Below are 11321 nucleotides of genomic sequence, written 5' to 3' on the forward strand. Positions count from 1 at the left end.
GATTAGGGATCCCAGAGCAGTCTGGGATGGGACCCCAGAGAGCTGGGACCCCTGTCCATTTAGCTTACTTTGGAACTCCTTTTCCTTCCTCCTGATTTCTATCACTTCTATTATATTTTGTCCCAGATGGGGTACAGAGTGTGAGGTCATTTTTATCCAGGCAGCAGGGATAGCAAAGCCCTGGATGAGGTGCTGAAAACAGGAGCCTAAGGATCAAGGAATATTGAATTCCTCAGTCAAATCATGGCAGATGGAAGCACCGTGTCCTGGTTTGATCGGGAAATGTCTACTTCTCATTTTTTTGGATAGAGTCCCTATTTACCACCCTCACCCACCTTCAATCTTTGCATCTAGCAAGGAAAGAAGTCAGGGTGAAGGGGGAAGGAGAAGGTTGAAAAAGAAGCGGGTGTATACCCAGAGAAAGAACACTGGGAAATGAGTGTGGACTACTTGCAATTTTGTTTTTCTTCCCAGGTTATTTTTACCTTCTGAATCCAATTTTTCTTGTGCAACAAAAGAATTGTACAGATCTATACACATGTATTGTATTTAACATATACTTTAACATATTTAATATGTATGAGACTGCCTTCCATTTAGGGGAGGGGGTGGAGGAATGGAAGGGAAAGCTGGAACAGAAGTATTTGCAAGGGTCAGTGTTGAAAAATTATCTGTGTATATGTTCTGTCAATAAAAAGCTACAATAAAATATTGTGAAAAATATAGAAGTGGGTATCAAAGGATAGCCCTCTCAAGGAGGCTTGGGGCCCATGAACCTCGGGGTGAGCAATACTGGTCTTGCCCATCTTAAAAGCCCTGCCCAGGTTACATGCCAGCTCTTCCAGAAAGCCTTTCCTGGATCCTGCTCCTTACTCCCTCTCCAAGATCGTAGAACATTTCATTTGCATGTCTTCTACACTTAGGTGATATATTTTGTACCATACTTGCGTGACAATCCAGAAAGCTCATCCATCAGTGTGTCCATCTGGACAATGAGTCAAGCCCTGATTTGAACTGGAAGAGGAGAGATGGGATTAGATTGTCTCCAGGAAATTGCAAAGCTCCCTTAATGACCCCAAGTTTCTCATAGAAACAAAAGTCTATTTATTTTAAATACCTTTCTCCTACCACTGTTACTGTGTGGTGACAGTCTCCAAATAATTAAACATTTTTATTTGGATCAAAAATCGAAAATGGGAAGAGTGGGGGTGCACTACATTGTCAAAAGAGAACTTCAAAGAATAAGAGGAGCAAAAGAGTTGATCCAGGAGACGTATGCTAAGAGAAAATGGGCTGGTCCAGTGGGGAGAATGAGAGAGGTCAGGTGGACAGCTGGGGTGCTCCACTAGAGTCCTGGAGGGGCCAGGAGAAAACAAGGAAAAGCTCTAGTATTATGGGAGGACATGGATAAGGGCTTCATGAGGCACTTGGGGTTAAGTGACTTGCCTAGGGTCACACAACTAGGACCTGTTAAGTGTCTGAGGCCAAATTTGAACTCAGATCCTCCTGTTTCAGGGCTGGTACTCTACCCACTGCGCCACCTGGCTGCCCCACCACTAGCATTCTTAGAGAATTTCCAAATGCATGAGATTCCAATTGGGTATTGAGCTGTCCATATGTGTCAATCGGCAGTCAGGCAAGAAACATTTATTATTATACATCTACTGTGTACAAGGCACTGTGTTAAAAACTGGAAATATGAATACAATAAAAAAAATTGAATTTCTGTCCTCCGAGGGCTTACCTTCTCATAGTAGAAGACAACACACGAGAGTCTGAAAGGTGAGGTGCAGGGTGAGGTGGGGAGTGAGGAAAGGTACCAGCTTGGGGAAAGGCAGTAGGGTTGGATTGTCAGGACCAGAACCAGGAGAGGGCTAAAGGAGTAAGAGCTCAAGTAAGTAGTAATTAGTGGTAGTAGTAGTAGTAGTGGGAGTGGGAGTGATAGAAGTAGTGGGAATAATAGTGGTAGTGGTAGTACTAGTGATAATAGTAGTAGTGGTGGTAATGGTAGCAATATTAGTGGAAAAGTCATTATGAAGCTGAGTGGAGGAAGGATTGGAGAGATCCGAGCAGAGCAACCAACCAAAAGGCTATTATTGAGCATCACCAAGGCTGCCAGCCCGAGTGCCTAGGAAGATATCCTCAATAGTGGTAGGAAAGGTGGGAAGAGGGGAAGGTCTCACGTGAAAGATGGCAAGTTCTGTATCAGATATCATGAATCTTGAGATGCCCTCAGAGCTTCCACTGGTGATGAAGGTCTAGAGCTCAGGAGAGAGATTCGAGGCAGATGGAAAGATCTGGGAATAATCTTCACAGGGATGATCATTGAACCTATGGAAATTGATGAGATCACCAACAAGGCGAAAAGAGAAGAGGACCCTGGATGGAGCTTTGGGGGACATCTACAGAGAGATTGAGAAGGGATGGTCACACATTACAAGAATCAGGGTTTTCTTGTGCAGCATGATAAATGTGGAAATACATATAGAAGAATTGCACATGTTAAACAAATATTGGATCACTTGCCATCTAGGGGAGACGGTGGGGGAAGGGAGGGAAAAAATGAGAACACAGGTTTGTAAAGGTGAATGTTGAAGATTATCCATGCATATGCTTTGAAAATAAAAAGCTTTCATTAAAATAAAAAAGAGAGAGAGAGAATCAGGAGAGATAATCACCAGCGATGCAAAAGAGAAAAAAACAGAGGACCAAGAAGAGGGTGATTAACAGGATGGAAGGCAACACAGTGGTTGAGAGGATGATGCTTGAGAAAAGGCCATCAGATTTTACATCAAGAAATCGTTGGTACCTTTAGAGAGAGCAGTTGGGGTGAGCGATGAGGTGGGAAAGCCTCCTGTACGAGGCTGAAAAGTGGATCATCTTCCTCTACAGGATGGCAAGCTCCATGAAAGCAAAAGTCCTGTCTTATTTAAATTTACATTTTCCACTGGTATTTAACACAGGGCTCCACACACAGCAAGTATCTAAAGCTTTTTAAATTAAATTACACATAGCAGAATAAATGGCCACCTGAACAGAGATCTGAGAGGTGCCAAGAAATTCTTTTCTCCAAAAATATGTCCCTTCCCATGAACCCCACCATAGGGACTCATTCCTTTGGTCTTGTTTTGAAATCTCCTGTTTTCCAGAGATCCCGAGATAGTTGTAGGAAAACCTGAGCATTATCAGCCACGCTTAAATGGAGATTAATTAGACTGTCATCAGCTGGAGCAAGAGCTTCCCGAGGCAAGGGCAAGCCATGTAACTTCCATTGGCCTCAGTTTCTCCTTCTATTAAATGGGATTAATGATACATCTAATTCAGAGGCGGGCAGTGTGCAACAAATGAGAAGTATAAAGGCTTTGCAAATCTATAAACACTGGTGATGACCATTATTAATCTTTGTATCTCCCTCAGTCCCTAGCACCTAACCTTCCTGGCATTGAGTAAGCAGTCATCTTGTTGGGCGCAGCCGAGGGCCAGGTTTGGAGTCAGAAAGACCTGAATTTCAATCTGGCCTCGGACATTTACTAGCTGTGAGACCCTGGGCAAGTCACGTGACCCCTCTGCCTCAGTTTCCTCCACTGTCATAAAGGAGCGTTGGATTAGAGAGAGAGACTTCCTATAATAGCCAAGTATTTCTAAGGTGCTTTCTTCTCAACTATCTTATGAGACAGTCAGTGAAAGCCAATTTATTAGCCCCATTTTACAGACGTGAAAAGCGAGGAATAGAATGGTGAAGTCACCTTCCCAAGCCAAGGCAGCCGCGGAGCCGATATCCACAGGATGGCAAGATTTAGAGGTGTCCCAGACCTTAAAGGTGATTTGGTCCGACCCTCCCGTTTCACAGGCCAGGAGAGGGGGGTGGTCAGGGCAGAGCAGGCCAGGGGAGAGCTGGGGGGGGGGGGTCCTCGGAGGCGGCGAGCCTGGCCGGCTTTGATCCTTCCCGGCCGGGCCGAGGGGCCCCCACCCATCTGTCTCCCGGCTGCGGGGTTGCTGCGGGCTTATAAATGAGCATCAGTGCCTGCTCTCCGCTCCCGAAGCCTCCTCTGTTATCCTTAATGGGCCTGCGGTCACAAACCACAGCCTCGACAGCCCCGACTTCCTATTTCTAAAGCTTATCTCCCACTGGAAATGATGCACAATCCATATTCCTGCTCCGGGCTGCCCGGGCTCTCCTGCGGGCTCCGAGCCTCCCTCTCCTCAGGCTTCGGCCCCTAGCAGCGCCTGCCTTGGTCTCTCCGGGCCCGGCCTAGTCCCATAAATGAGAGCCCGGCTGCTGCCTGGGGGGCAGGGCCCCAGGATCAGCTCCTGAGCCGTCCCCGGGAGAGCCGACCCCCTGCTACAAAGGCAGCCATCCCCAAGCACAACTGGGGGCCTCCCAAAGCCCCGGGACCCAGAGGCGTCTCTCCCCTCCCGCTCCCTGACAAATGTCCTTCTCCCCTTTCGGGCCTCCATTTTCTCCTGAGTAGAAAATGTGTGTCAATCAGTTGCGATGATTTCCACCTGTAACTCTGCTGTCAATCCCCAACACAAAAGCCTGGGGGACATCTCTCCCTGCAGTGCAGAGGGCTGGGGTGGAATCCCACCAGACTGCCGGGGCAGCTAGCTTTTCTCAGTATCCGACAGCAGAGCTGTTCCCGGCAGCAGTCGGTCTCCCTGCTGCCCTCCCAAACCTATTGACAGCTTCTCCCGTCTCATAAAATCCCGTCCCATAAATCCTCTATGCTTAGAAACCCTGAGTTCAAATCCTGCCTCAAACACTTGCCAGCTAAGTTACCTCTCAGCCTCAGTTTCTTCATCTATCAAATAGGGATAATAGTATTGACCACACAAGGTTATTTGTGAGGTTGATCCTCCTAAGATGAGCTATTAAAAGTGCTTTGCAAATCTTAATATAAGTATAGACACCATCTATTGTTGCTATTAGAGGACCCAAAACAGGAGATCTTCCCTGCATTTCTTTTAATATTTTATGTAAACCAGTGCAATATTCAAGCTGTTTTGTTTTACAATATAGTTATATTATGTAAAATATTATCCATATTAATATACTGTAATATTAGTATAATAATGGATAATTATATTACCAAGCTGTTTTTCTTTACAATATCATTATATATTACTAGTACCAATATAATAGCATATTAGTATAATAATTATATTAAATTGTTTTTCTTTACATTATTGCAATTATATATTAATGTTAATATAATAATTATATTAATCAAACTGCTTTTTCTTTACAATAATATATTGTTATCATTAATATATTAGTATAATATAATTATATTATATATGATGAATGATGCTCTCCTTGTTCTGCTCATACCTCTCTGCATGAAGTCTTCACTGTCCCATTCTTGCTTTCTGACAGTGCAATAACATTCCATTACCTTAATCAAGTGAACAAATATTTCTTAAACACTTATGTGCCCAGCACCAAACTAAGCCCTGAGAGCAAAGATAGTTCCTGCCCTCCAAGCAGCTTACATTCTAATTGCAGACACACGAACAACTACGTCTAAGTAGGTACAAGACCGATATACATGACAGGTGGAAGGGGAGTGTCGAAGGGAGAGATAAAGAACCAAGAGGCTGAGCAGAGGAGGGGCTGCTCCAGCTCAGGGTCAGGTAATATGCAAAGGCTCATGGATGGGAAATGAAGTGTCATGTGTGAGGAACTGCATGTGGGCCAGTCCCGCTAGACTTCAGAGAGGAAAATAGAAACAGACTGAAAAGCTAAGAAGTTAGGTTGTGAAAAGATTGAAGTACAAACAAAGGGGTTTATCTTTGATCCTAGAGGTAGTTGTGGAGAAGCAATGGAGTTCATGGAGCATTGGGGTTGACTTGGCCAGTTTAAGAATTATCTTGTAGCTGAGAGGAAGCTACCCTGGAATAGGGAGAGAATCAAGGCAGGGGGACCAGCAAAGGTATTACAAGTCTAGGCAAGAACTGAGAAGGCTGGTTGCTTGGAGAATAGAGAGAAGGGGATTCCCGTGACTTATTATTGCCATAATCTAAGGATCAAACAGATCTGATTGAGCTCTTTTAAGAGTAACACTTGATCAGTTTCAGTGATCTTGTGATGATGAGCCATCTACACCCAGAGAGAGGATTGTGAGGACTGAATGTGGACCACAATAGAGCATTTTCACTCATTTGCTTGCATTTTCTTTCTCATTTTCTTCCTTTTTGATCTGATTTTTCTTGTGCAAGATAATTGTATAAATATGTATACCTACATTGGATTAAACATACATTTCTACCATGCTTTAACATATATTGGATTACTTGCCATCTAGAGGAGGGGATGGGGGGAAAGGGAGAGAAATTGGAACACAAGGTTTTGCAAGGTCAATGTTGAAAAAGTACCCATGAATGTTTTGAAAATAAAATGCTTTAAAAAAAAAAAAAAAAAAAAAAAAAAAAAAGAGTAGCATCTGAGTCCTAGAGGTGAAGGATCAAAGGCAGCATTAGACCCTAAAGCTGGTATTTTCCCCTGTCTCATATATGCTATCTCTCCTTAGTTCTAAAAAACTCCAACTGAACAACTAGAGGATGAGGTTCGTGCAGAACGTGGTCTACTATATAACCAAGAGAAATGAATAAATGACCAGAACACTGAAATGACTGGCGATGTTTCTTTTGGAGTGAAGATGGAGGGAAGGGAGGAACTGGATTGTCCTTAAGTATTTGAAGGCTAACGTGACTTGCTCTGGTTGGGTGTAGTAATGCATGGAAGCTGCAGAGACAGCGGTCCCTGGAGGGGAGAAGTGGGAGCCGGATCACCAACGGAGGAGCATTCTTGCCCTACGGGCAGAGGGAGCTCTATGTGATCCAGTCTCAGAGCTGGGAGGGACCTGGAGGCCATCCAGCTTACTCCCCACATGTTCTAGAGGAGCAAACTCAGCTTCACGGACTTGCGCAAGGCCACGGCTAATGAGTGTAATAACAGAAGGGAAACCCCACTCCAGACACTTTCCCCTCCACCACGCCAAAAGATGGCATTGCTAAGGTCATTTGGAATTCTTTACGACAGCGGTGTCCATCTGCAATGGCCACGACACACCAAAGAGCTTCAGGGGCCAGACTAAGATATAGTTGGGAAATCTTTAACAAAAAAGTCATAAAACACGGAAAACATTTCATTTTAAAACTGAGTCAAAATGTGGCAACAGGGATCCTTATACGTGGACTAGGAATTCCCAGTTTCTATTTGAATGATACTGAGCTTGGGCAATCAATCACTCACTCACCATTTATTAACTGCTAACTAAGCTGGGGGCAAAGAGGGGGAAAAACTCATTTCTGCCCTCAAAGAGCTTACAACCTAATAGGGGAGAAAACATGGTCAAATATATACGAATAAACTACATACAGAATAATTAGGAAATAGTTACAAGGTAGAAGGCAATAGAATTAAGAGGGCTAAGGAGAGGCTTCCTGTAGGAGGTGGAATTTTAGTTGGGCTTTTAAAAAGGAAGCCAGTAAGCTGAGATGAGAAGGGAGAGCATTCTGGGAATGGGAGACAAGCCCCTCCTTCCCCCCCAGGTGACAAGAGATGGAGAGTCACAATCAGCCAGAAGGCCAGAGACTGGACCAAAGAGGCCACGTTGTGGAGTAAGGAGGTTCCAGACCGACCCTTCTACCAAGTCTCAGTAGCTGGAGAATGAATCAACATCAAGGAGACCTGCAGACCCCAGGCCCCAGACCCCGGGTAGGCTACTGCAGTCATGCAGGCTTGAGGTGAGGAGAGAAGCTGGTGTTTGGGGAGAAGGTGCAAAGGTGAAATCGGCCAGCCCAGGTTGGACATGGGGGACGAGGAATCCAGGATGATGATGGCTAGATTGTGAGACTGAGGGACTGGAAAGGGGAATGTTGCCCTCATCAGCATTAGGGAAGGTGGCAGGGCAGGAGAGTTTAGGTCCTTTTAAAGGAAGTTTTAGAGATGTTTGAAAGGCAATTATTGGAGATGGGAGACTGGAGGCCGAAAGAATAGGTGGATTTGAGAATCATCAGCACAGAGATGGGAATTAAACTCATGGACGCTGCTGAAATTACCAAGAGAAGCAGCACAGGGAGAAGATGGCCCAGGACTGGACACTTAGGGACCCTGCAGTCTTGACTTGGATGAGGATCCAGTAAAGGAGACAGAGAAGGAGTGGTCAGAGAAGCAGCAGGAGGGGCCCGAAAAGCCAGAGAGAAGAGGCTCAAGGAAGGGGAAGTGATGGGCAAGGCTGCAAAGAGGAAGGGGAAAAGATCACTGGATTTGGTAATGAAGATCACAGCTAATGGTGGAAAAATAGCAGTTCTGGTAGAATGACGTCAGCAAGGGCTTGGGAAAGTCAGAAAGCGATAGAAGGCCTGTCTACAGCTCAAGGAAGTCAGACTAGATGGTTCCTCCCATCTCCAAAACTATGGACCTATGTTCCAGAGGACAGAGTGCTGGGCTTGGATTTAAAGATGTCTCAGATGAAATGCAAATTAAGACAACTCTGAGTTACCACTACACACCTGTTAGATTGGCTAGGATGACAGGAAAAGATAATGCGGAATGTTGGAGGGGATGTGGGAAAACAGGGACACTGATACATTGTTGGTGGAATTGTGAATACATCCAGCCATTCCGGAGAGCAATTTGGAACTATGCTCAAAAAGCTATCAAACTGTGCATACCCTTTGATCCAGCAGTGTTACTACTGGGCTTATACCCCAAAGAGATACTAAAGAAGGGAAAGGGACCTGTATGTGCAAGAATGTTTGTGGCAGCCCTCTTTGTAGTGGCCAGAAACTGAAAAATGAATGGATGCCCATCAATTGGAGAATGGCTGAATAAATTGTGGTATATGAATGTTATGGAATATTATTGTTCTGTAAGAAATGACCAGCAGGATGAATAGAGAGGACTTGCGAGACTCACATGAACTGATGCTGAGCGAAATGAGCACAACCAGGAGATCATTTTATACTTCAACAACAATACTGTATGAGGATGTATTCTGATGGATGTAGATTTCTTCAACAAAAAGAAGATCTAACTCAGTTTCAATTGACCAAGGATGGACAGAAGCAGCTACACCCAAAGAAAGAACACTGGGAAATGAATGTAAACTGTTTGCATTTTTGTTTTTCTTCCCAGGTTATTTTTTACCTTCTGAATCCAATTCTTCCTGTGCAACAAGAGAACTGTTCGGTTCTGCACACATATATTGTAGCTAGGATATACTGCGACATATTCGACATGTATAGGACTGCCTGCCATCTGGGGGAGGGGGGTGAAGGGAGGAAGGGGAAAAGTCAGAACAGAAGTGAGTGCAAGGGATAATGTTGTAAAAAAAATTGCCCAGGCATGGGTTCTGTCAATAAAGAGTTATTCAAAAAAAAAGATGTCTCAGATGGTGTTAGAACAAAATGTCATTTCTGGATGTAATACCTACCTGGCATCAGTGTCACAGAGCAATTTTATAAGGTAAAATTATAATAATGTATTTGGTCCTTAAAAAGGAAAAAAAAAACCAGTGCAACTAAATCTGATGGTACCAACCCCAACTAGTAAGGGGACAGGACATTTACCTTAAGAAAATGGAAGATAGGATACAAGGCAATTTCACTAAAGAGATATGGACCGAGAGGCAATCATCTTTCATGTTCCTTTCCCAGCACACATCCATATTGTGTCACATTTGCATAGGAGACATGGAGCTGCGATTTATGTGCCTACATCGGCTCCCCAACGGGCTTTTGATGGCACCTCAAAGGAGATCTGGGGCCCCAGAGGCTCCAACATTCAGCCGCTTACTCCCCGCCACCCCCACTTGGTCCAGCTTTAATATTAGAACGATTTTTCACACAGGAGCTGAAATAGTACAAAATATGGGTCTGCTGTAATTGTTGTTAGATTACGTGTCATCCTGATAAGATGTAACAAATATTTTCCTCCCCACCGGGGTCTGTTTCCCTCCTGGTAATGGATGGAGAAACTTCTCATAGTCTGCAAGGAATCGGTCGTAAAAACTTCTCCTGGAAGATTAATGTAATAATCACAGGCCCTCCTGGGAAACAGAGAGAACAAAATTAAAATAATACAACCTTCTTCCACGTCCAGAACCAACCGTGCCCCGCGTCTGAGTGCGCGCCACCACCCAGCAGGGGGCAACTGCTGTCAACCTTATTGATGATTGGAAATAACCAGAGTTTCGGGAACAGCTTTGAGCGCCCTGCTGCCTTTTGTCAAGAGGATGATGGCTATTGCTTTTGACACCAAATAACTCTGAGGGCATCAATCCGCTGGCTGGAAGAACATTTTACCTCCATGGAGATGCTTGATATTTGGGGTTTTGATGAGAGATGGATCTTTGCAAGGCATGAAGAAGCATCTGAGCTGTGATTGTGGAGGGCTACTTGCTTGGAAGGCATTAAGGGGAAATGGAAGGGTTCTGGTCTAATACTGGCAGGCCCCGTATCGCTCCTACTCCCAAAGCCCAACAAGGGAACAACCTGGACTAAACCTTGCAGCCCTTCTGAGGCTCAATTTCCTTATCTGTGAAAAAAGGGATGCTTCCGAGTATGTCCTCTCAGCACTAAGATTCAATACATAGGTGACATTTGTTTGTGGCGGTTTTTTAACCGCCGAGAGGACAGCTGTTACAGATCCATGACAGACAGATACATTCCCTTCCCAAACCAGTCACAGCCAAACGGAGGATTTCCATTTTGGGGAATACTTCCTCGGAGGTGCTGGGTGCATTTCACCCATTCTCAAAGGCAAATCTCTCCTAGAAACGAAGCAGCTTGCCTTCCTCTCAGAAAACCCATTCCCACTGGTGTGTGTGGCAGCATCTCTGTGGCTCCGTGGCCACTTGGGGATCCCCATGAGAGCTCCAAAGCTCAGAGGTGGCAGGCCCGAGCCCCGTCCACCTCTGCCAAAGAGAGGGGGCTTCCCCAGGCTCAGGGAAGGCCGCCCAACCTGGGAACCCCAAGACAACTGCTAAACAAATGTCCTCCATGGTGTGGGGGGTGGGAGGGACTCTCGAATTATGTGAAAATTCGAAGTGCACGAGGATTAAGGAGACTTACGAAACTTTTGGTGTCTTGCGTTTGGAAATGAGGCTAATGTCCATTTGGTCAAGGCAATGAGGACAGACGGAAAACAAAAACCAACCACAAGTATTCTTGGGTGCCAGCTGTTAAGAGCAAAGGGGATCACAGTTGGAAAAGCAAGGACGTCTGGCTTAGTGAGAGTATGGGGGAGGCAGCCTACTGTCCGGAAGCTGGACAAACCTTAACCTAAGTCAAAGAGCTCATCGGGGTCTAGTTTT

This window comes from Sarcophilus harrisii, chromosome 1 (genome assembly GCF_902635505.1).
Source record: "Sarcophilus harrisii chromosome 1, mSarHar1.11, whole genome shotgun sequence".
NCBI classification, from domain to species: Eukaryota; Metazoa; Chordata; class Mammalia; order Dasyuromorphia; family Dasyuridae; genus Sarcophilus; species Sarcophilus harrisii.